Raw genomic sequence first — 25,810 nt, 5'->3', positions numbered from 1 at the left:
ATTTTTCAGGTAACATATTTCCACTTAGGTACGTACTTTAGACGTAATTTGCTGCTCGCGATTACGTGATTCATACTTTGTGCTAATTACATGTTCAATGAAATTACTTGTGAAGCGACGTGCTTGCGTACGTTAACTGATTTTGACAATGATTATTAATGAACTGGATTGTTACTTGTGTATATTATGCATCGCTTGGCTGCACTGCTTTTTCACTGATGTCATATTTTTAATTATGTGCCTGCTGTGCCTATTTATTTAAATTATAATTGTCACCTGATTAATTGTGCTGATGTGGTTAGGTATGTAAGTTATACTTTGTGATTTATCTGCTTGCGCCTTCATGTTTACTTATTAAGATACGATGCTAATGACCTGTTTAGTACGTAAGACATATGTTTACTGCTATGCGTATGGATTGCACATTTACACATTTCTGCTTGTTGTCATAACTATACTTTAATTTGGTATATAGCAATGCTGATGTACAGTGTACAAACATAGAGTTTAGGTTACACTATGGTACTAGTTACGGATTGTTCGCTTGGCGAAGCCTCGTTATAGAAATTGTGCTGCATCCACTTGTTGACATTCTGTTCACTACTGGTATATTTACTCGCTGTTGCTTGTTTTGCTTACGCTCAGTGCTTTATATTTTAACATAAGAATATGAACTGCAGTAATTCGACGAGCGACTTTAGTACAAGAAACATCATAGAAGTCACATGAGCTGGAGGTTTTATGAAAGCTGTATAAATGTATGCCAATAGGAAGGAAGCTAACGACATGACATACCAACACAGTTATTACACTGCATTTTTCGTGAGCAATTGAAATAGGAAGTGACACTTGACACAAGAAATACTCCAGATGTTTGCTTCTGTTTGCCATGATTCTTGAAGTGGTGTACACACTGTGAAATATTAGGATCATTCACACTCCGTAATCGTACTTAATTACTGAGAGTTATTCGAACTAAGTCTGTTAGAGGTCATGTATGCATTCTTTGTTTATAATTCATAATGAGTAGAAGATTTTGGTCAGATGGATTACACAGAGGTTGTGTGTTGACAGTGTGTCTTCAGATTGTATGGGATGAGGAGGTTTGCATTAGGATTTTATCTGTACTCGATCGAGGAGACTGACTAGAGGAAAGAGTTGTTGTGGAAGTGAAATGATACTGGCAATAAGGTTTATATGTATCGACGTATTGAAGAGGTATTATGGAGGTATTGAGATTATATGAAGTTGATTGGAGTTATGGTGTATAAGAGGTAAAATAAGTGAGGTGCATATTTTCTTTTTTGTTGTTGTTGTTGGTCTATATGGAACAAGGAGGATGAAGATAGCAGACTAGAACACTAAAATGGAAGGAAGATTGTCTACACACACTTTGTCAAATCATTAAGCAGTATGTACTTTTTTTTTTGGAGAGAGGAAGTTGCATATCTTGGCACACTGACAGTTGTTCAGCAACCGTACATTTTGATCTGGCTTGGCAAACATTGGTCTTGACATGATGACTATGACGTTGACTTAACTATTATTGACTGTTATACATTGCTGTCACTACTACTTGATACACATGATGAACATGAAATTTTGACAGAAGTGGATTCACACAGTTAACACTATTCAATTACACAGTAGTACTTAATGTGGATGAAAGATGAGTGAGTGTGTTTTGTGTGTTTTCCTTTCCTAATCCTACCCACCTATCTCCCAAATATTATTTTATTTGTTTGTAGTGGCTTGCACTGACACCCATAAATATTATAGGTTTACTGATGTTTGTGTATTTGTAATAGTAATATGACAATTATCTGATATCATTTGTGTGTTTGTTATGATTTGTATGTTTAGTGTAAAAGCATTTGTATGTGTATTCAAACTATTGTTCATGCTTGAACTGTCTGATTAGTGATAGTAAATATTATGGACTGTTACTTGTACTTTTTCTACATGATTGGTGCCACTAGGACATGTTTAATTTCTGCTGATGAACTGTGTGATCAGTGATAGTGAATATTATGGACTGCTGTCTGCACCTACTCAACATTGCTGGGTGCCACTGATGGACTGCTTCTACTGAAATGATGTGACCTGTTGGAGTCTGCACCTGTTCCACAATGCTGGGTGCCACTGATGGACTGCTTCTACTGAAATGATGTCACCTGTTGGAGTCTGCACCTACTCCACAATGCTGGGTGCCACAGATGGAGCTACTTCTATGGGAATGATGTCATTTGTCGGTGTCTGCACCTACTCAACAATGCTGGGTGCCATTGATGAACTGCTTCTACTGAGAAATGTGACTTGTTGCTGTGTGTACCTCTTCAACATTGCTGGGTACCACAAATGGAATTGCTTCTACTGAAATGATATTACTTCTTGCTGTCTGCACCTACTCAACAATGCTGGGTGCCATTGATGAACTGCTTCTACTGAGAAACGTGACTTGTTGCTGTGTGTACCTCTTCAACATTGCTGGGTACCACAAATGGAACTGCTTCTACTGAAATGATGTTACTTCTTGCTGGCTGTACCTCTTCAACATTGCTGGGTACCACAGATGGAACTGCTTCTACTGAAATGATGTTACTTCTTGCTGTCTGCACCTACTCAACATTGCTGGGTGCCACTGATGAACTGCTTCTACTGAAATGATATCACCTGTTGGAGTCTGCACCTACTCCACAATGCTGGGTGCCACTGATGGACTGCTTCTACTGAAATGATGTCACCTGATGGTGTCTGCACCTACTCAACATTGCTGGGTGCTACTGCTGGAACTGTCAACCACTTGTTATGAAAACATTTTATGTGAATATTTGTATAAACTGATTTTTTGTGTATTACTGTTTGTGAAAAGTTATAAGACTCTTACCTGCTCATATTCGTCATTGCTGACGCTATCGATTGAATTGTTTAACCACATGATATTTCTGTAAACTATTATGTAAAGTCATATGTATGAAAGAATTTGTATTCCTTACTGTATTTTATATATTAGGCTATTGTAAGGTCAGTGCAAAGCCAAAATTTTATCTAGTTATATGATACTTACGTATTAATATTATATTTTATTTTTGTCTGTATTTTTTTTTTGACGAATTTGGTGGTATTTTCACCACCAATGCTGGCAAAAATACCATCAAATTCTAGCCCGTGGAGGAAGGGCATATGAAAGGTGGCTACACTGAGCCACAGCGCCAGAAATCGCGCCAGAGAGTATTGTTCCGCCGCCTCCACTGGCAGTGATTATTGAGACGCAGCGACAGGCAGTTCTTGCCGAGGTGTTGTGGTGGACACTGCTTGTAGCTGAAGTCAGAGTGAGATGCGGTAGTGGAGAGTGTTGTTCCATGTTTTATGCAGTGGTTTGATGGGAGAGATGATGATGTTCTAATGGAGATATTGTAATGGTCAGAGTGCATTTCGTCAATATATATGGAGGTATTTTCTTTTATTCTTTCAGTGACCTGAATAATGTGTCATTACAGGTTCAGTCAACAAAGCATCTGGCGTGTGTTCTTGTATTAGAGTGTAATTTTGGTTTTCTTGCACAATTATAGTATTTGTAATTTTCTTTTATCACGTCAGTATAATTGGTATTTAAAAATTCTTGTCTTGTTGAAGAAGAACCGTGCCAGATGTGCGTTGAGTCATACTACCACATACAGAACAGCTACACTTGTGCTTTGTTGGTTTCGTAGGTTTTATAGTTGCTGGGGACTTAATTAATTTTTGTATTAACTGAAATTTTCATTTCATTCTTTGTGGTTGTTACATGCAGTCAGATTGCGTACAAAAACTAGTCAGGGCCAGCCGTTTACGAAACAGCGTAATCGGACATACAGCGACAGAAAATTAAAAAGTATTTGCATTGCAATCTCTTATATCTTTATTTTAATTAAGCCCCCATGCATTAGGTGTAAGTAGTTCTAAGTTCTAGGGGACTTATGACCTCAGAAGTTAAGTCCCATAGTGCTCAGAGCCAGAGCCACCAATGGCTTCCTCGCTTTTAACAATCATTTGTACAAGCGCGATAGGCAATATCGTGTACTTTTTAATATTTGTGAGATGTGGAACAATTCTTAAGGCATCAGGTGATCTCTTGTCGGTTCTCCTGCGCATTCACATTGTGTCCATCTGCAGTTGGTCACATCTAGCTGCCCACAGTTGTTCTCTAACATCACATGGATATATAGATGGTGCTGACACTGAACTAAGGAAACTACTTCTGGATTTCAACGTAGATCATGCTGGTTGATGGCCATGGAGAGGGTGTAAATGATTTAGTTCAACCTTTCTCCTTCCGACGTCAGCAGCTAGTTTACTAGCATATCAGATGGTGCAATACCTGCCAAGCAGTTAACCTTGTCTGTAGGTATCGGTTTCAGGTATGCAGTTATCAGTCATGCAGTTTCATTCAGTCCGACGAATACTTGTTTTGTCTGGGCAGAGCTGTACCGTGTGCGGGATGTGTACTCCCCTGCAGGGAAACGTCGTGCCAAGGCGGAGGTTCTGATGAACTGAAGTTGGGCTCCACAGTTACTGACAGTGATTTTCCGAATGATGTTGTAACAGTTTTGTACAGTATTATCTTCTTGTGCTTCATGTGACATCTGCGTTACCATGGTCTTTGGTTAAGCACCTATTTAAATGTTCATCAATATTTTATCAATTCATTTCACTTTAATTAATCTGTGCATATAATTCTCAAATACATGTTCTGTTTAAATGCTGATTTGTTAAAACAGTACTTCTAGAACTGGTTCAATCATAGGGAAAGCAGGTTTGCAACTATGTAAAAGCTGGAGGGAAATCTCACCGCTACGAAACCCGCACGGTGGGTGTAGAAAAGCTGGATTGGCTGTAAAACCTCTCTGAGGCAAGCCTGCAAACCTTTCACATCTCGTATGCTGAAGGAGGCAAGGAAAGCAGCAAGAGTGAGTGATAATGCCTCCGATGTGGCAGATTATTGGCTGGTTATTAGTAGCATTTACTGGTTGGTTCTGAATCACAAAAACTCGACGCCAGGATGATCTTCAGAGCACTTTATACATCACGGCCCATGGGTACATTTGCCGCTTTTACTTTAGCCGCAGAAGACCAACTCCGCCACCACCTGTATCTCAAGTAATTCACATTTAAATGTTTGACAGAGGATTCTTCAAACGACCTTGTCTATTTCTCTACTGTTTCACTGTCTAAAAGCTCTTAGAAAATATGAAAAAGGAAATCTTTCTGTACGAACTCTGACTTCTCTTATTTTATTATGATCATCATTTCTCCCTATGTAGGCTAGCGACAGTGAAATATTATCGCATTCAGAGGAGAAAGTTGGTGATTGAAATTTCGTGAATAGGTCTCTCCGCAACGAAAAATGCCATTGTTTTAATGATAGTCATCCCAACACGCTTGTCCCTGACACTCTCTCCACTAATTCGCGATGAAACTAAACGAGGTTCCCTTCTTTGAACTTTTTAGAAGTCGTGCGTCAATCCTGTCTGGCAAGTCGTGCGTCAATCCTGTCTGGCAAGGGTCCCATACAATGCAGCAGTACTCTAGCAGACGACGAAAAACCTCCCTTTGGGCAATCTCTTTAGTAGACCTATTGCCTCTTCTAATTGTTCCACCAATAAAACGCAGTCTTTGTTTTTCCTTTCCCATAACATTGTCTATTTGAGCGTGTAATGTTGTAACTTTAATTTGGTATGCTGATATGTAATATTGTAACTTTAATTTGGTATGGTGAAATCGGTGCTAATTGACAATGAAAGTGGGTTAAAAGCCGTGATCTGTCTGGGGACGTTAACCGTGGATTACTGGGCAACTGTTTCATCAGATATTTAGTCTAGGTTTACCAAGCAGACTAACATTAATGATAATCTTTTAATAGTCATACAAAACCGGTAATATATATATATATATAAAAAGGAGAATTTAAATAAAAAGAAAGAAATCAGTTTATATTTGGAAATTTATTTTAAGATTGTTCATTGAAATTTCAGCATATTATACGTGAGTTATAACTGAGCTGGTGCCTTATTTACGATTAAAAAAATGTGAGATTGTAATCTTACGGAACACATAAAATATGGAGCCAAGATTGGGAGACTGCATACAACAATGCATTCATAAAATAACACACGAAGAACATTGAAACATAAGCAAGAAGAAATTAACCACAACCAACAGATTCAGTTTTTTTTTTTACCCAAAGGCATTACGTTCATACCACAATCCTGTCCGTCATGTAATTACCACACACTGGTATACTAAATTCATATTAACTCTTTGTGAAATCTTCGCAAAAAGAATAGCTGAGGGCTACTTTGATGATTACACCACATGCTTCACGTGGTCAACTTGGTTTACACAAAGCGTACAACTCCACAATAGTTTTGATAATTAAAATAAATTAGATCGAAAAGCAATTGACAAAAGAAAAACCTTGAACTGGTTACTAACGTCTTACTATTAACCTGATGGGTCAAACAGTTATATAAGCACGTGGTAGTGGTCTCGCAAAGTACACCCCACGTGGGCTGAACATAAAGAAAAGTTGCTATATTGAAAATATAGTCAAGACGAGACGTTATAATCACACAAGCATTCGCATTTAAGATTGATCTTAGTTAGAGTTACTGATCAACACGTAGTTCCACTTTACTCACAAAGTAGTAACAAAGCAACTACCGGAAAATAATCTGAACTTCACACGAGAATTATATTGCGCTGCAATTTAAGATAACATCGGATATTTTAGACCTAAACCCGAAATAAAGGTGATTAAATTTTCAGTTAGGCTGAACTTAAGAAATCCATTGTCCTACGGACTTAACAGACACGCGCTTAGCCGGAGATCTTACCACTTCAGACGCTCGCCACGGCCACACTGCAACTCTCCTACTACCGAGCGTGCTTCCTGAGGGTGGCTCACAAAGACCAACGGAAGTGGCCAGAGGGGCAGCTTCCTATACCAACATGACAACGGACGGACAGGACCATACTAAGGATAGAAACCTCTTTGCTTTTAGGAAGCGTAGCTACCTGTTCCGACGTTGGTCCTACTGTTCTCTAGCAGACAGCCTTGTCTGCTACCCTCAAGCATACAACTAGAAATACATATGCTCTTTCATCCTCTCACACAAAAGGGAAGGGGGATGACAGTATCTTATCATATACAGTATATAAAAGAAAGTGGATGTAGGTTCCGTATGAGACTGTGTGACATGAATTACATATAAGAATTACATATAAACTGTGCTTTAAAGTGTAGTAGTGTGACAGATCGTTCTTGTTTATGTGTAAAAGTAACACGTTCCACTGCTCAGTCTCCTCCCAGATAGTCAGAAACGCCACAGTACATTTAGGAGAGGAATTTATTCCATAAATGGCAACAGATTTAAGAAATTAAACATGAAAGGAATCCAACAGAGACCTTTCAAGCGTTCCTACTTAATTTGCTCCTAATTGTAATTACTAGTTATTTAATCGAATTGATATCCTTTAGATTTGTGTAACTTAGATTTAACAGATTTCTTTTCGACTTTTTCCTTATTGAGAGACATAATTTACATACCTTGTCTAAGTAATTTTGCAGTTGGTTTTGAACTTCTCATGACTTTACTAGAGGGTAAATGACAGCATCATCTGCAAACAATCTAATAGGGCTGCTCAGACTACCTCCTAAATCGTTCTTGTGGATTAGTAACGTCAGAGGGCCGATAACACTTCGGAAATGCCGGAAATTACTTGCGGATTACTCGATGATTTTCCGTCGACTACTACGAACCGTAACCTTTCTGAGAGGAAATCACGGATCCAGTCGCACAACTGAATCACTGATTGCAGAAACAGCATTAGTCTATGCATGTTGATTTTGAGAAAAACGGAAAAATAAGTTTGTGGGCCTGAGTATTTTATTTTCTTTGACAGCGCTATTTTACTTTGAACGGCACAGTTTCTGGTGATGTTCAGACACTATTTTCAATGATGTAGTGATTAGATTATATAATGATTTAAACACGCAAAGTTCGTGGACATGTGCTGTTTCTGAAATCAATTGGTTGCCAGAAATGTAAGTCTGTGTTATTCAGCAGTTTATTTGTAAATTTATTAGTTCAATACAAAAATTGTTATTATTAGGCTACATAACAGTTTCTGAAGATCAGCAATATTATTTCTCATTACCAAAATTCTTATTTTATGTGTACATAACAGATTCTGAACAACTACTTTCAACTACAAATTACAATCAGGTAAATAGCATGCTTAGTTCAAATGGTTCAAATAGCTCTGAGCACTATGGGACTGAACTTCTGAGGTCATTAGCCCCCTAGGACTTAGAACTAGTTAAACCTAACTAACCTAAGGACAGCTCACACATCCATGCCCGAGGCAGGATTCGAACTGGCGACCGTAGCGGTCTCGCGGTTCCAGATTGCAGCGCCTAGAACCGCACGGTCACTTCGGCCGGCAGCAAGCTTAGTGAAATATTGCTTGTACCCATGTCTATTACTCACTGTCAGTCCCTCTGCTGTATACTGGAGACCAGTTGTAGAGAGCTCTGTAAAAGGATAGGTGCTCTTCAGGGATATACGGCTCCAGTTTCTTGAGGTCAACTATTTTCTTCTCACTTAGTGCTAAAAAAAAAAAAAAAAAAAAAAAAAAAAAGTTCAAATGTGTGTGAAAGCTGGCCGCGGTGGCCGTGCGGTTCTGGTGCTGCAGTCCGGAACCGCGGGAATGCTACGGTCGCAGGTTCGAATCCTGCCTCGGGCATGGGTGTGTGTGATGTCCTTAGGTTAGTTAGGTTTAAGTAGTTCTAAGTTCTAGGGGACTTATGACCTAAGATGTTGGGTCCCATAGTGCTCAGAGCCATTTTTTGTGTGTGAAATCTTATGGGGCTTAACTGCTAAGGTCATCAGTCCCTAAGCTTACACACTACTTAACCTAAATTATCCTCAGGACAAACACACACGTCCATGCCCGAGGGAGGACTCGAACCTCCGCTGGGACCAGCCGCACAGTCCATGCCTGCAGCGCTTCAGACCGCTCGGCTAATCCCGCGCGGCTTAATGGTACACATTTTTCGTATACTGGAGCCGTCGGTAGAGTTACTATTATTTTTAAATCAAGAAGTAAACGAGAAGCGTGCGTCACCAGGCTTCCAATATATGGTTTTGCAATGACGTTCCCACTACACTCACTGTTGTATTCAAATTCCATGAATTCTGAAACGGTGAAGGATTGTTACTTATTCCTTGTGAGCACTTTGCTGTTCATTGTTTCCAAAGACAAGGCATTGCGTTTGTAAACTTTAGGCCACCATTGTTTGAAAGCTAGTACAAACTCTGCTGAAACAACTTTAACCTGGTATTTGTTAAAGGTACTTGCAGCAACAATAAGCTCTACAAGCTGCATGATGCTATAAATCCTATCGACAGCTCGAATTCTCCTCTTAATCACTGCAAAGTCCCTGTCACAGGGTAAGAATGAATGGCCTCTGACCGGGAAATAATGATAAATTCTGAGTAAATGCTGAGATGCTGCAACTGCCATGAGGAACCTGACCATAGTATTATTCTTATTCTGCCCTGGGCAGCCATCTGAAAATATATGCAGGTATTTTATGTTTGGTGGCAACTCGTTTCATACGTAATCCAGCAGAAACGTGCAGACTTCATCGGGACCCTTCTTTGCTACACCTTCGTGATAAATGTAGAATCTTGCATATCCTATCTTCAGGTTGTGGATATTGAATACATTAACACTGAGTTGCCGAAGGCGGAAAACTTCCTGAATTGGAATGGTAGGAAGGGACAGATTTTGCACAAAATCTATGGCAATACCTGCAACATCCTCGTCTCTTTGACACAATAGTTGTACTTCACGAATAAGATCAGAAAACTTTGCAGCCCTACGTTTATGAACCATCATTTCTGCAGCGGCAACCCTCTTAGCCTTTTCATTCAGTGTTTTGTTTCGTAATTTATTTTGAAGCGCTTCACAAGTACCACATGTGTTAACTTGCGGTCGACCAAATGTAAATGGAAAACGTTCTTTGAATATTTTTAAATAAAATTCGTACTTAATATTACTTGCTTGGGGGTGTCGTAATCTGAACTGCTCATGCATGATTTTGACATTAAGTTGTCTATTTAAATAACGCTGTTCTCTTGTGCCATAGTGAGTAATTTTTTGGGGATAGGAATTTATGTGATCAATTATCAAACTTATTTCTGCACCACCGATTTGATTTCCCGATGTATTTTTAACCGCTCTGGTCACTAGGCGACTTTCCACAAGCAATCAGATCGCTTATCCTCCTTACCCTTTGGTTTGTGACACCATGGACACTTAAGAACGCTTTCTTGCATACCTCTGATCGTCCAGTGTTAGAATTAATAAAATACTGAAAATTGTTGCATCTTGGTTTGCAGTTCCCTCCTTCTGGTAGTCTTCTTCGTCTTCTGGAAATATTACCTACAGTAATCAGCCCTTGGAGATAAGAATATTTTGCGTCCTTTGATGTCATGTTGTAGAAAAGTGAAAATACTTCATTTCTTTCCTCTTCAGGAATTCTTCCAAAACAGTTTCTACGACATCTACAAAATTACACAGATATTTCAGTCAGGCAATAAATCATTATTTTACTATTTTCCTGACGTATAACCTCCAGTATTAGAACATTACTTATTTGCAGTCCACACCTATGCTTTTCTTTGAACCTAACTTTCCACTGTAGTTTTAGTACTCTAAACCTTTAATTCGCGACCTTTTTATGATTTCACGCTGATACTCAACATTCTTTACACCTTTTTTCCTCTTCCTACTTTCACCACCATCATGTATATCCATATCTTCCCTGTTCAACATTGCTGTGCTTCAGAAAGAAAAACCGTGCGAATACAGAGATAATATTACACAACAGGCTAGCCAACGTTGGCTGCAGAAATAGCACTAGTCCTGGACAAGTGTTCCTTCTCCTCTCACTCATAACGTCGGGATCTTGTTAGTCCCATTAAGAATGATGGACAAATGTTGTTTCTGCATTCATTCGATAGAGGGAGCTCCATAACATGGAAATCAGCTCTTAACTCAATTTAACCAAAAAGTGGTCAAGTGTTGTTTCTGCAATCAGCGATTCAACTGAAGCGATACTCCATAGGCACGCAGTTTGATTAGAGGTCTCTTGCGAGAAACGGTGTCAAAATTCTTCTGCTAAATCTAGAAATATGGAAACAATTTGTTAATCCCTGTCGATAGCCCTCATTACTCCAAGCTAATAGTGTTCTAGTTGTGTTTCACAGGAATTTTGTTTTATGAACCTGTGCTGATTGTGTTTCAATAGACCATTTGTTACCTTTGAGGTAATTCATAATGTTCGAACACAGTATATGTTCCAGAATACCACTGCAAATCGACGTTACTGGTATGGGTCTGTAATTCACCGACTTACTTCTGCTTCCTTTCTTGAGTACTACTGAGATCCGTGCGAGGAGTTGTATAAGATTGCTAAGTATGGGGCTCTTGCATCAACATACTCTGAAAGGTATGCTATCTGGACCGGAAGACTTGCCTTTATCGAGTGCTTTAAGGTGCTTCGCTACACCGAAGATACCTACTTCTGAGTTATTCATGTTGGCAGTTGTTCTCGATTCGATTTCTGGATTATTGACTTCGTCTTGTTTGGCGCAGGAATTTCCGAAACTGTGTTCAATAATTCCGTATTAGTGGTGCTGTCATCGATAATATTACCACTGGTCCCGTGCAGTGAAGGTATTGATTGTGTCTTGCCTCTAGTGTACTTTACACTCGACCAGAATCTCTTTGGATTTTCTGTCAGAAGATTCTGTGGAAGCTATTAAAAGCATCTCGCATTAAAGTCCGCGCTAATTTCAAGCTTCAGTAAAATATCGCCAATCTCGGAGATTTTGTGTTCCTTTAAATTTGGCGTGGTTGCTGTAACAACAGTTTTCTCACCTGTTTTGTGTAGCATGATGTGTCAGTATCATATTGTATTAATTTATTTGGTATAAATCGCTCAATCGCCTCAGATTCTATACCTTTGAATTTAAGTCATAAGTCATAAGTCTACACTTACATAGTTAGATGTGAAGGAGTGGAGGCTGTCTCTTAGGAAGAGGTATAGCAAATTTTTATCTGCTTTTTAAAATAGATATACGAGGGTTGGAACTTAAATAGTGGCAACTATTTATTCACAACCGATACAAAAGAGTTATGTTTCTGCCTGTTACTGTCCTTCAGAGTAACCACCAGCGTTGTGTAGAACCCGTTGCCAGCGATATGGAAGGCTTAGTATACCGTTAGCAGAGCCTGTTCTGTTGATGGTGCGAATGGAGCGGTCTACTGCCTGTCGAATCTCTGGGACAGTTCTGAAGCGAATGCCCCGAAGTGGTTTCTTCATCTTCGGAATCAAATCAAAGTCACAAGGTCTTAAGTCCGAGGAGTATGGTGGATGGTACAGTATTTCCCAGTCCCATCGACCGAACAGAGCAGCCACAGCTTGCGCTGTATGCGCTCGCACATTGTCGTGCAAAATGGTGGGTGGGTTGCGCATGAAGTGTCACCGCTTCTTTCACAAAGCTGGTCGTAGGTGATTCTCCAAAAACGAACGGTAATACTGTGCACTGACGGTCTGCCGTGGACGAACGTAATGCGTTAGGATAACATCATCACAGTCCTACACGAGAATCACCATAACTTTCAACATAGTGGGGCTCTGACGCACTTTCGACTTTCGTGGCGATCCGTAATGACGCCATTCGTTGGACTGGCGTTTCAGCTTTGGCCTCGTGGCATTCGCTTCAGAACTGTTCCAGAGATTCGACAGGCAGTAGACCGCACCATACGCACTATCAACAGAATGTGTGTAACTAACCTGTTACTACGGGTTATTCCTTATTATTGGGAATGGAAATACTTATTGCTTATGAAATTAACGTGAGAAGAGTAGGGTCGCCACAGACTCTAACCATACAACTAATCAAAGATTTGGTCGAGTCGGAAAATAAATTAATTTGATCACAGACCAAAAACTAACAAAAATGCATACGTTGTGATGTCGCTTATAGGGGATACGATGTAATTAATAGTGTTCCCCGTGCACTGTTCACGACAATCAAACATTTAAAACAAAATAGCTCATGCAAGAACACTGTGCAGAAGATCAGCTCCCAGCAACACACCTGAAAATAAGACTCAATCTAAAGCATTTGTTATAAAATACAAGGGGAGACTAATCACTGGACCTGTGCATAAGGAAACGCATTGGATGTGCTAACGGGAAAGCTACGAGATGAGTGGCTTAGGTGCAAAAATGTAATCTCGGAACACAAGAGAAAATTGTAGATAAAATCATTTATTCCTAAGATAAGGATGTGAGGCATGTACACGATTCCTGATAACACGTGGTTTGTGGAGACACAATTTCTAGGTATAGTGCCCAAATTCCAACAATATCACATCACACAATCATGTTAACATTATCTAAAACAAACATGCGATCGGACAGTTAGTGATGCCGGTAGCCCAACAACTATAACGTTCTACCACGTGGTTGGCTCCCCACGGACGAAAGACACATAAAGCAAGGAAAATTTACGAGAAGGCAAAGCTCTAAATATTTAGAAAGGTGAAAGCTTATGCAGCACAGCTGAAGGCAAACAGAAGCGAGTGCTCACTTCTTATCGACAACTTTGTGTGGCGCTCTTCCGGCGGACCCAAGTCTGCTACAGAAATTTGCTAAAAGAAAAATCTGCCAAAGTTTTCCATTCCTTGCTGCGACAAGGCAAAGCAATCTTCCAGATTTGAAAAGCGAGACTAAAAGCTAACAGCTCTCCCCTCGCCAATTAACAACGCGCCACGCGGTCAGTCTAACTCACCCTTGTTCGACTGGAGCACAGCTGTGGACGCTTCCAGTACCAGCGGCAGACTGCCTCCCGCTTCTCCAGCCTCTTGCACGCTCCGCGTGGCCCGGAAAACCCAAAGATGCCATTTCCGCCACCAACCTAACGCAGGTGGATTTCTCACAAGTAGCGAAAACCTATTTGCCGACTTGACCACTACGAGAGTTGGCTATTCTGTACCACTGCTGCTGAATCTGTACGACTATCGCAGACTTTCTGCAGCAGACTACGCCACCGTCTAGCAACGTGACACACAACCACATTCATTCAATCATGCCACTATGAGAGTAAAGAGAAAAGAGAAACAAGGAAAAGAAAGAGAAATGGTAATGAAAATGGGCTACCGGACTAATGAAAGGTGGCTACAGGACCCTCTCACGTGCTCTGCTAGCAGTGCACTACGCCTCCCACATCACTGGCAACGGGTTCTACAGAACACTGATGGCTACTTTGAAGGGCAGTAACAGGTGCAAACATGTAACTCTTTTGTATGGGCAGTGAATAAATAGTTGCCACTATTTAAGATCCAACGCTCGTATTTTACACTTATTTTTGTGGATGTAGATGTTGCGGTGGTTAGTTGCACTACAAAGATCTTGCTAGACCGTGTTACTGTTTCGTGCCCTATATCTTAGTATCCAGCAAAGCCATATATAGTAGTTCATTTTCTTGATGAACAGTATAAACTCGTGGTATTCTCTGCTAGTCAGGCTGGCGACCGTTCTTTGATTCGCGTAATTTACATTTTACTTTATAACTGCCACGACCTTGATTCGATTCGCACTAGTCCCACTACTGCTCTCTATCAAACGTAATCTTTTAGATACCGACACATAATCCGATACCTTTTTCATTAGCTTACGTTCGCGGTAAGAATTCCAAATTCGTGTCATAGGAGTAACATTATAGGTGAATTGCTACTGTGGTAGCAGTCGTTAGAGATATAATGTTATTTCGGGCTGACACTTTTAGCTTCGTATGGAGGGAATGTTTGCGGTACGTTAAAGACCTATCCAAATTGACTCCGAGGTTATTTAGGAGTAAAGCAGTGTTCCAACTCGATGTCCTCCCAGTTAACTTTTACTTCTGTTACAGCTGTTGTAACCGAAACACAATGCAGGGCAGCCGCAGTTGAAATATTCCGTGTTGAATTAAAAGAACCGCTGCGACTGTTAAAAATCGATATTGAAAGACACGTCTGGTTTCGAAAATTATGTTCGCATCATCACGTGTTTATCCTTATACAAATGTATAAACAACATATTAGAATGGAAAATAAAAGCGATTAGGTTTGTGTTTACTTATAGGCGATCCATAAGGCCGATCTGTTTAAAAGCCGGAAAAACCACATTCCCCAGCACACCTCATCAAGGTGCTTAAAATATGAAATAAAATACACTCCTGTAAATGGAAAAAAGAACACATTGACACCGGTGTGTCTGACCCACCATACTTGCTCCGGACACTGCGAGAGGGCTGTACAAGCAATGATCACACGCACGGCACAGCGGACACACCAGGAACCGCGGTGTTGGCCGTCGAATGGCGCTAGCTGCACAGCATTTGTGCACCGCCGCCGTCAATGTCAGCCAGTTTGCCGTGGCATACGGAGCTCCATCGCAGTCTTTAACACTGGTAGCATGCCGCAACAGCGTGGACGTGAACCGTATGTGCAGTTGACGGACTTTGAGCGAGGGCGTATAGTTGGCATGCGGGAGGCCGGGTGGACGTACCGCCGAATTGCTCAACACGTGGGGCGTGAGGTCTCCACAGTACATCGATGTTGTCGCCAGTGGTCGGCGGAAGGTGCACGTGCCCGTCGACCTGGGACCGGACCGCGGCGAGGCACGGATGTACGCCAAGACCGTAGGATCCTACGCAGTGCCGTAGGGGACCGCACCGCCACTTCCCAGCAAATTAGGGACACTGTTGCTCCTGGGGTATCGGCGAGGACCATTCGCAACCGTCTCCATGAAGCTGGGCTACGGTCCCGCACACCGTTAGGCCGTCTTCCGCTCACGCCCCAACATCGTGCAGCCCGCCTCCAGTGGTGTCGCGACAGGCGTGAATGGAGGGACGAATGGAGACGTGTCGTCTTCAGCGATGAGAGTCGCTTCTGCCTTGGTGCCAATGATGGTCGTATGCGTGTTTGGCGCCGTGCAGGTGAGCGCCACAATCAGGACTGCATACGACCGAGGCACACAGGGCCAACACCCGGCATCATGGTGTGGGGAGCGATCTCCTACACTGGCCGTACACCACTGGTGATCGTCGAGGGGACACTGAATAGTGCACGGTACACCCAAACCGTCATCGAACCCATCGTTCTACCATTCCTAGACCGGCAAGGGAACTTGCTGTTCCAACAGGACAATGCACGTCCGCATGTATCCCGTGCCACCCAACGTGCTCTAGAAGGTGTAAGTCAACTACCCTGGCCAGCAAGATCTCCGGATCTGTCCCCCATTGAGCATGTTTGGGACTGGATGAAGCGTCGTCTCACGCGGTCTGCACGTCCAGCACGAACGCTGGTCCAACTGAGGCGCCAGGTGGAAATGGCATGGCAAGCCGTTCCACAGGACTACATCCAGCATCTCTACGATCGTCTCCATGGGAGAATAGCAGCCTGCATTGCTGCGAAAGGTGGATATACACTGTACTAGTGCCGACATTGTGCATGCTCTGTTGCCTGTGTCCATGTGCCTGTGGTTCTGTCAGTGTGATCATGTGATGTATCTGACCCCAGGAATGTGTCAATAAAGTTTCCCCTTCCTGGGACAATGAATTCACGGTGTTCTTATTTCAATTTCCAGGAGTGTATAAAAAAATACAATAAAAATGTAAAATAAAATAAAATATAAAATAAAAATTAAAAAATTAAAGCCATCCCAAAAAAGAGCCTGGTAAGAATGTCAAAAGTGGGAACGTGGTAGATATTAAATTAATAATTTATAAAGCTTTTGTGCAGAAGAACCGCGTTTGAAACGTTGACGGAGGAAACACCTGTTAAAATAACGAAGTATTTCACTTCCATTGTAGATAGCCCGAGGAGGAAGCCCGTTGCTGTAATTTTGCTGTTGCTGTGTCTAGAGATACACACCTGATGATGCAAATATAGGTTGAGAAACCGATCGTACCCTGCTTAAAGATTCTTTAACAGTCGCAGCGGTCCTTCTTATTCAACATGTTGTAATTTGTCCTTGATATCCCGAATACTGGCACTGAGATGCAGCTGACGTACGAGCTGATACCACACATGCTCAATACGGGACATATCCGGAAATCTTTGTGGCTACAGGAGTTCTTCAACATCACGCAGACAGTTAAAAGAGACATGTGCCAAGAAAAATGGCATCACGGCAGTCTCGCATGACAGATGACACGTGAGGATGCTGTGACGTACCGTTGTGTCAGCAGAGTTGCCTCAGTCACTACCAGTCATGACCCGAAGTCATACACATTGGAAGAGTGGGACCTCTCCCAAGGTCGCCGTGATACTCGTCGAGGATCGTCATGCTGGGTACTGCAGAACCGAGATTCGTGGCTGAACACTATGCGACGCCGCTCATCAGCAGTCCATGCTTCCAGGTCACGACACCTCATCGGACACAGCTGTTTGTGTTGTGGTGTTGACAGCAGCTCAGGCACAGGACAGTAAATCCCTGGTCAGGCTGTTGTAGTGTCCTACTAATGGTGCAAGAAGCCACAGAATGTTTCAGGGAGTCCATTACTTGTTCCCGGGTGGCAGACGCAGATGTGCAGGGGTTATGATGTTCCGTGGCCAGAACTGGTCTACCGCAACCTTGACGATGAGTATGCCTGCCTTCACGTTCCCGTGAAGGCCAACATCAGCCAACTGTCACATCTGAATGTCCCACAAGTTGGATGTTGCACGATTCCGCCCAGCCGGTCGATTGGAGATCTACAATGAGATCCCTGTCGGATTCTGATAACGCTGTCTCACACGTGTGCGAGGCATCTCCTTGCCCTTCACAGTGATCGCTCAACGTATGACGCTGTTCGTGCCCCTAACATAGCCTGTCAGGTCTGGCAACAACAAAGACGAACAACGCTAACACACTCTGGTGGCTATCCTACGTGTCACAGAGAATCATTATATACACGCAGGTGGTGTGTACGTGTACGGAGTTAAGCCATCGCCACACGGAACGCTCAGCAACGATGCGACTTGTGCACATGGTACATGCGCCTATTATATCTCTTAAAAGAAAAAATAATGTAACTATTTATTTTGAGGAAACACTCTCCTCGTAAATTTGTTTCAAAATACCAAAGAGATATAATAAGCAAAATAATGAATTTCGTAGGTTGCCAATTACGTATTATATCTGGTTTTATCGAGCGCCAGGCTCCCTACAAATTACTGTAAATGCAATAGCGTAGTAGTACTCAGCTCTGAAATTATTACTATCACAGAAAATAGACAAGTTTTAATAAAATTATTTCACTGGATTACTTCAATTAATCTCACAGAATATTTTTACTTAATTTCTTCCGCTCCGGCTATTAGACATAGTGCTGTGAAAAAATATTTTTAAATGTACCGCGTAATGGCGGCTAATTGTTAACAGTCAGAGATTACTGTTACTCGCTCCGCAGCAGCTGGAAACATGCTAAATAATTTTCGTTAAATATTCTTTTCATAAGATAAATGTGGCGTAGGTTCTTGAAATAACACACGGAGATCACTTTATACTAATATATTCTTGCTAGGACACAGTTTACACCATTAAATATTTGCAATTACGTTACGACAGAAACAAATGCTAGCGCAGCACAATAGCTTGCGTACCTTATTCCAGCTCACACCAGAACGAACAGAACAAAACAGACTAGACAGAAGAATGAGCATTGCATTGTATTTTATACTCTAACAAAGATAATCACATTATAATCTCATACAATAAAAATAATGTCTTTTCTACATTTATCGATATATATATTGTATATTTTTACAGTTAAATCAATGATAAATCAATGTTTGCAATTAATTTTGCGTCACATACAGTCAATCCAATTCATGTCTCACCTCGATAACGGTGAGTATTGCAAAAGGGACACTACACGCCCCAAAATAGTATACTTTGATCGCAGCGCGCTCAAGCGGCAGTTGTCGGCTGTATCTGGCTCGTAACTCACACTGTTTACGAAATTGACAGGCGTAAAATTCCTATATCAGCTCTATAAAAACATACATTTCCTCACGTGTCCATATGCTAGTCATGTTGTTCTGTATGTCCTATGCATAAATAAAAACTTCCACATCCGTGAACATTTTATAAGGGAGAAACGAAAGCACCATGTTTAGTCAATGAGGACATCAGCTTATAAACGTTTCATTACTAACAGTGCATGAGGGAAAAATTACTTCATCATTCTCACTTTTTAGTAAAACCCAAAGGTCATTCTTACTTTTTCATCTCTCCTATTCACTAGCAGAATCTTTGCAACATAGGACATACAAAACTTAAAAGAAGAAAGGGCAAAAATCTTACTGCAAGCATTCAAGCTTATCCTGTAGATTAAGCCAATCGAACACATTCACTTCTCAAAAAGAGCGCACTTACATTTACGTAACATCGAATATCGTAGTATATACATACATTAAATTAATAAGAAAGTAAAAGAACATACACACACCAAAAAAGTTTTGCATCACCCCAGTTCCCAGAATTCCTGAATATAGACGTTGACTGCGGATATTGTATCACAGACACAGTCCCTTTGATTGTTCAGAGATATCACTAAACCTGCCCAAAGATGTAAACAACAACCGTGTTGTCTGAAATTCAACCATACCTAGACGGTTAATACCACGGTTCGATCCCATCCGCATTGTTACTTTGTCACAGGAAGGGTTCTCAACAAAAGAAGTGTCCAGGCGTCTCGGAGTGAACCAAAGCGATGTTGTTCGTACATGGAGGATATACAGAAAGACAGGAACTGTCGATGACATGCCTCGTTCAGGCCGCCCAAGGTCTACTACCGCAGTGGCTCAAATGGTTCAAATGGCTCTGAGCACTATGCGACTTAACGTCTGAGGTCATCAGTCGCCTAGAACTTAGAACTAAGTAAACCTAACTAACCTAAGGACATCACACACATCCATGCCCGAGACAGGATTCGCACCTGTGACCGTAGCGGTCGCTCGGTTCCAGACTGTAGCGCCTAGAACCGCACGGCCACTCCTGCCGTATACTACCGCAGTGGATGACCGCTACCTACAGATTATGGTTCGAAGGAATCCTGACAGCTGCGCCACCATGTCACACAATGCTTTTTGTGTAGCCACAAGACGTCGTGTTACGACTCAAACTGTGCTGCATGAAGCGCAACTTCCCTCCCGACGTTCATAGCGAGGTTCATCTTTGCAACCACTACACCATGCAGCGCGGTACAGATGGGTCCAACAACATGCCGAATGGACCACTCAGGATTGGCATCAAGGCATGAGTGTCGCATGTACCTTCAACCAAACAATCGGCGGAGACGTTTTCGGAGGTATCCCGATCAGGCTGAACGCCTTAGATACGCTGACCAGCGAGTGCAGCAAGGTGGAGGTTCCCTGCTGTTTTGGGGTGGCATTATGTGGAGCCGACGTACGCCGTTGGTGGTCATGGAAGGCGCTGTAGCGGCTGTGCGATACGTGAATGCCATCCTCCGACCAATACCGCTACCATATCGGTAGCACATGGGCGAGGCATTCATCTTTATGGACGACAATTCTAGCCCCCATCGTGCACATCTTGTGAATGACTTCCTTCAGGATAACGACATCGCTCGACTAGAGTGATCAGCATGTTCTCCAGACATGAACCCTATCGAACGTGCCAATGAGATGCAAACTGTTTCCAGGCGTGCTATGAGGCAACTGTCCACGTATAAATGCTATACAAATTAATAGTTCTGTTAAAATTGTGTGCGCGCATTTTGAAGGGCAATTAAGGTAAAAGTGAGGGAAGGAACACATGTTCGGAATACTGCGACATACACGGCTGTCTCAACTAAGTACAGCGAGCAACCTCAAATAGCTTCCAGGCAACCGACGTGTATCCCGACGTTAATAGTGAGTAAAAGATGGTTCCAATTCCTTATTGTTTATTCCAGTTTAACATCGTGAATAAGATGAGAAGTAACTTACTGACTGTAAATAATGCAGCATTAGATTACGATAAAGTCTGAGTTTTTGTCGGCTGAATTTCTGTTGGAGCAACCGAAGTTACCTTTGCTGCAAGTTTCGTAACTTCCTTGTAAAATGTGGCGGGTTCTACACTTTATGGTCATCTGAATGTCTTCCGGATGGAAGTTCGTGACCCGGCTGTGCGGAGGTTTGAGAACTATATTTTCCTTGTCTTACCTTGGAACTTCCATGTCTGCGAGTGAGCAGGTGTTTATAAAGTTTCAGTTTATTGCGCCGTTAATCCTACAAGCAGCGGCACACGAAAGGAACAGGGCGCTCTCTCCCCTTCTCTGTGTGGTTAGCCGAAACACAGCAACAGTAGCTCTACACAGCAGCCATTGCCATTGTCGGCTGAAACTGCTTCAAATGGCAGTATTCTACCCCACAGCGTGCTAACTGAACTCTTACTACGTGGTCGTGTTCTTTGAATGGAGTTGCGCGAAACCTGTAGAGCACTATCGTCTGAAAATATGTTATTCCTTATCTAGAGCCACGTTGTACGGGGATGTATTACAGTACATCCACGAAATTTGTTACTGATGACTGTATCACAAAACTTTTATGATACTGTATTTAGTTTTAGGTTGTCAGTCTGCTGTTTAGAGTGACCAACGACCTAGGATATTATAACAGAAAGAATCAGTCCAGGTCGCAACATTATTTATTTATCATTTCTGGTAACTGGTTTCAATCTAATTATTAGAAGACTTTTCTTGCCAGTTATCACAGCAGCCTAAGCACAACGTAAATAGTTCATGTTCACTACGCGACTAGCGGCAGTTTTCGATCGACTCGTCTTTATATTTTCAGGATTGGTTTTCAAAATTTAACACATGTTCTACAACGCTAGACGTTGTGGCGATAGATGGCAACACATAATGCGAGCAGCAATACTGTCGAACATGATGGTGTTAGTGGTCCAGCTGATTTAGTGTGGATGATCATAACGTTGCATTTTTTAATGATTTACGTTGTACGTCACGTTCCGTGAGGCCAAATTGAGGAGCAAGTCTCTTTGATCGTGGAACGAGTCATACAGAGGAGTAATAATAGACAAAATGAAACGTACGTGAATCCTAGGCAGATGACGAGTGATATGTTTAAATAAACATAGCCAACAACGTAACACAGGAATTAGATTAATTTTTCTAATTTTTTCGTGAGTTCCCCGACAGAATAGACGGAGTGAACCGTGAGGAAACACTTCAGTTTAGACTTGAAAGTGCTTGGATTACCGCTAAGACTTCTTAATTCTTATGGCAGCTCACTGAAAATGAATGCAGCAGAAAGTTGCACGTCTTTCTGCAAAAGACTGAAGAAGGAGGATTCCAAATGCAGATTGTATTTCTGGCTAGAATTAACTGAGTGAAAGCTGCTAACTCTTGGGAATAAGAGAATATGCGTTGCGACGCCAATGTCAGAATTCCCAGACGACTGAAAAGGGGTTGACAAGAGTTTCGCGAGCTTTCACCACACATAGCTCGACACGCCCGTTTCTGAGCCAAAAATACCCTTTTTGAACCAGAAGAGCTACCCCAGAAAATAATACCATTTGTCATAAGCGAATGAAAATAAGCAAAGTTGACTACTTTTTGTGTTGAACTATCACTTATTTCAGATACTGTTCTAATGGTAAACAAAGCACCACTTAGTTTTTGAACAAGATCCTGAACATGAACTTTCCTCGACAGCTTATTGTCTATCTGAACGGCCAGACATTTGTTCAGTCTCACTAACCATATGCCCATCCTGTGTAATAAAAATGTTTTAGGAACTGAAAAAACTGAATGTTACTATGATTTAGTATCAATTTATTTTTACAAGCTGTGAACGTATGTCTTTAACAGCATTTTTTGACACTGTTTTGATATTGCACACAAAATCCTTCACTATCACGCTGGTGTCATCACCAAACAGAAATATTTTAGAAAGCTTACCATTTATATAAATAAGAAACATTAGCCGCCCCATCACTGACCACTGGGGCACCCTCAACTAGGCCCCATTTGGACTGCTCGTCGTAGACATTCTCAGCACTGAAGAGAACGAGCTTCTGCTGTCTGTTCTTAAAGTAAGAGGTGAACCAATTGTGAGCTACTCCCATTATTTCATAACAGTCCAACATCTGCAGTAATATTTTATGATCAACACAATCAAACGCCTTCGTTAAATCGAAGAAGACACCTAGCGTTCGCAACCTTGTATTCAGTCAGTCCAAAGCCCCACAGAGAGAAGAGAATAAAGTGGGACAGGATAGCGCACTTAAGGCTTAATTAGCTATATATTAAAGGAAACTTCACAATTATTTTTAACTGGCATTTCATCTAACTTTTGCCTATTATATAAAGACCGAAAATCATATCTACAGCCGGCCTGAGTGGCCGAGCGGTTCTAGGCGCTTCAGTCTGGAACTGCGCGACCGCTACGGTCGCAGGTTCGAATCCTGCCTGGGGCATGGGTGCGTGTGATGTCCTTAGGTTAGTTAGGTTTAAGAAGTTATAAGTTCTAGGGGACTGATGACCTCAGATGTTAAGTCCCGTAGTGCTCAGAGCCAATCATATCTACAATTTGAACTGTTAATTCACAAAATTAAAAAAAAGTAATGCAAATTCGAAGTTTTACCCGACCGTGGTGTAAAAGTGCGTTTCTGTGGGGTTAAATTTGCGCATTGTTATTAAATGAGAAGAAACATATGTGCCATTAAATTCTTCTTCGTTGTTTAATTTATAACGTACATATACACAGTATGCCTTGTTTTTCAGCATATAATAGTTGTTGTTGATACATGATTTGGTTTAATGAACAATTCTGGGGCCTGTGAACAAAAACCTGCAAAAAATTTCCAATCGGAGGAACAAAGATTACAAATGAAGTATCCAGAACCTTTATAACAAGAGCACTTAAGACATTGAATCAAAATCTTTTTTGTTGGTGGATTATTGTATTTTTCTGTACAGCCTGAAAAATGAAAAGTTTGTGGATTTTTCGTCAAGTTATTTAAATTCTGCCTTGTTTCCTTTTTGTTTGCTTGACGTGAATCAAACTGTTTCCTCTTAGATTTCTTTATTTATTGTTCTCTTGACTGTGATTCCAGTTACTTCTTGAATGGAGCCCCAGATACTATATCTGACTTACTCCCTTTCTTCTGTTTTTGGCAGTCTGTTCATCTTGGCAAAGGAATTATTTCTTTTGGGGAAATGAAGGTACTTGGTCCTGGTTGTGGTTCATTTGTGCACGTCTGTGAATTTTGGCTGTGGACAGATGCAGCTTCAGCTGTGGATGCGTCATTAAATTACTCACTTTGGTCTGTAAATGTCGAAAGCAGGAAACCTTCCTCGGTGAGTATGTGACGATCGGTTCGATAAATGCTGCACTCTTGAACGTCTTTGTCGGCTTCGTCATTGTGACTGTGCTTTGATAAGAGTTTCAAAACAATTCAGCACTAAATTCTTGCGTAATTATATATCCAGGGCGGTTAATGAGCCACTGGTTGCATTCTTGTGAATAAAAGTGCTTCAGCTGCTTGAAAAAGCAGCTGTTCAGTGGCTGCAATATATGGCTGTTCTCTGGTAAGCACATGAGTGTTACGGTCCCTGCAACAAAGGACAGCATTCAGACTCAATAATCAGGATGGTTTTTGAAAGCATCGCTGGTGCGAAAGTGAGCTTGCCATTTTCTCAAATGATATACTGCGAACCATGGATGAACGGCAACAGGCAGATGCCACATTTCTACATTTCCGGAAAGCGTTCGACACGGTGCCCCACTGCAGGCTGTTAACGAAGGTACGAGCGTATGGAATAAGTTCACAGACATGTGAGTGGCTCTAAGACTTCTCAAGTAATACACTCCAGTCTGCTGTCCTCGACGGCGAGTGCTCATCACAAACAAGGGTATCGTGAAGAGTGCCTCAGACAAGCGTGGTAGGCCCGCTGTTGTTCTCTGTCTACATAACTGATTTGGCGAACAGGGTGAGCTTCAATCTGCGGTTGTCTGCTGATAACGCTGTGGTGTACGGAAGGTGTCGAAGTTCAGTGACTGTAGGAGGATACAAGATGACTTGACAAAATTTTTAGTTGGTGTGATGCGGATGAGTAGGAAGAACAAACCTGTTGAAACGTCCCCTTTGAACAATTATACATGACTGTGTTTAAACTGACACACAATATTTTTAGCGCAACGCAATCTGACTTTCAAACATCCATACAAAAGAATGGCCCTGACTAACATTAACTTATACGTTTCACAAATCACTTACCTCACAAAAATCTTGGTTACTCGAACTACTGCAATACAGCGAGCGCCTCTACTGCCAGCTAAATAAAAGATTCAAACTACGGAAGGCACATACTACTGATAGGCATAGTTAGCAAATGAAAGATTTTAATAGAGAACAAACAATGTATTTACCTTAATAGTTATCAAAAGTCATATATTTATAGCAGTTCATGACATCCAGTCTTACAAATTTCAAAATTCCGCCATTTCTCTCCCCACATCCACCACTGCTGGCGGCTCACCTCCAACTGCGCAACGCTACGCGCTGTTCACATCCAGCTGCCCAACACTACAATGGCAGACAACAATGCAAACTAGCCACAGACTGCACACAGCACAGCCAGTGATTTTCATACAGAGCGCTGCGTAACGTTGCCAATAAGAAAACATAAAC

The sequence above is a fragment of the Schistocerca cancellata genome, chromosome 7 (genome assembly GCF_023864275.1).
Source record: "Schistocerca cancellata isolate TAMUIC-IGC-003103 chromosome 7, iqSchCanc2.1, whole genome shotgun sequence".
NCBI classification, from domain to species: domain Eukaryota; kingdom Metazoa; phylum Arthropoda; class Insecta; order Orthoptera; family Acrididae; genus Schistocerca; species Schistocerca cancellata.
Note: the sequence above shows the minus strand (reverse complement) of the source record.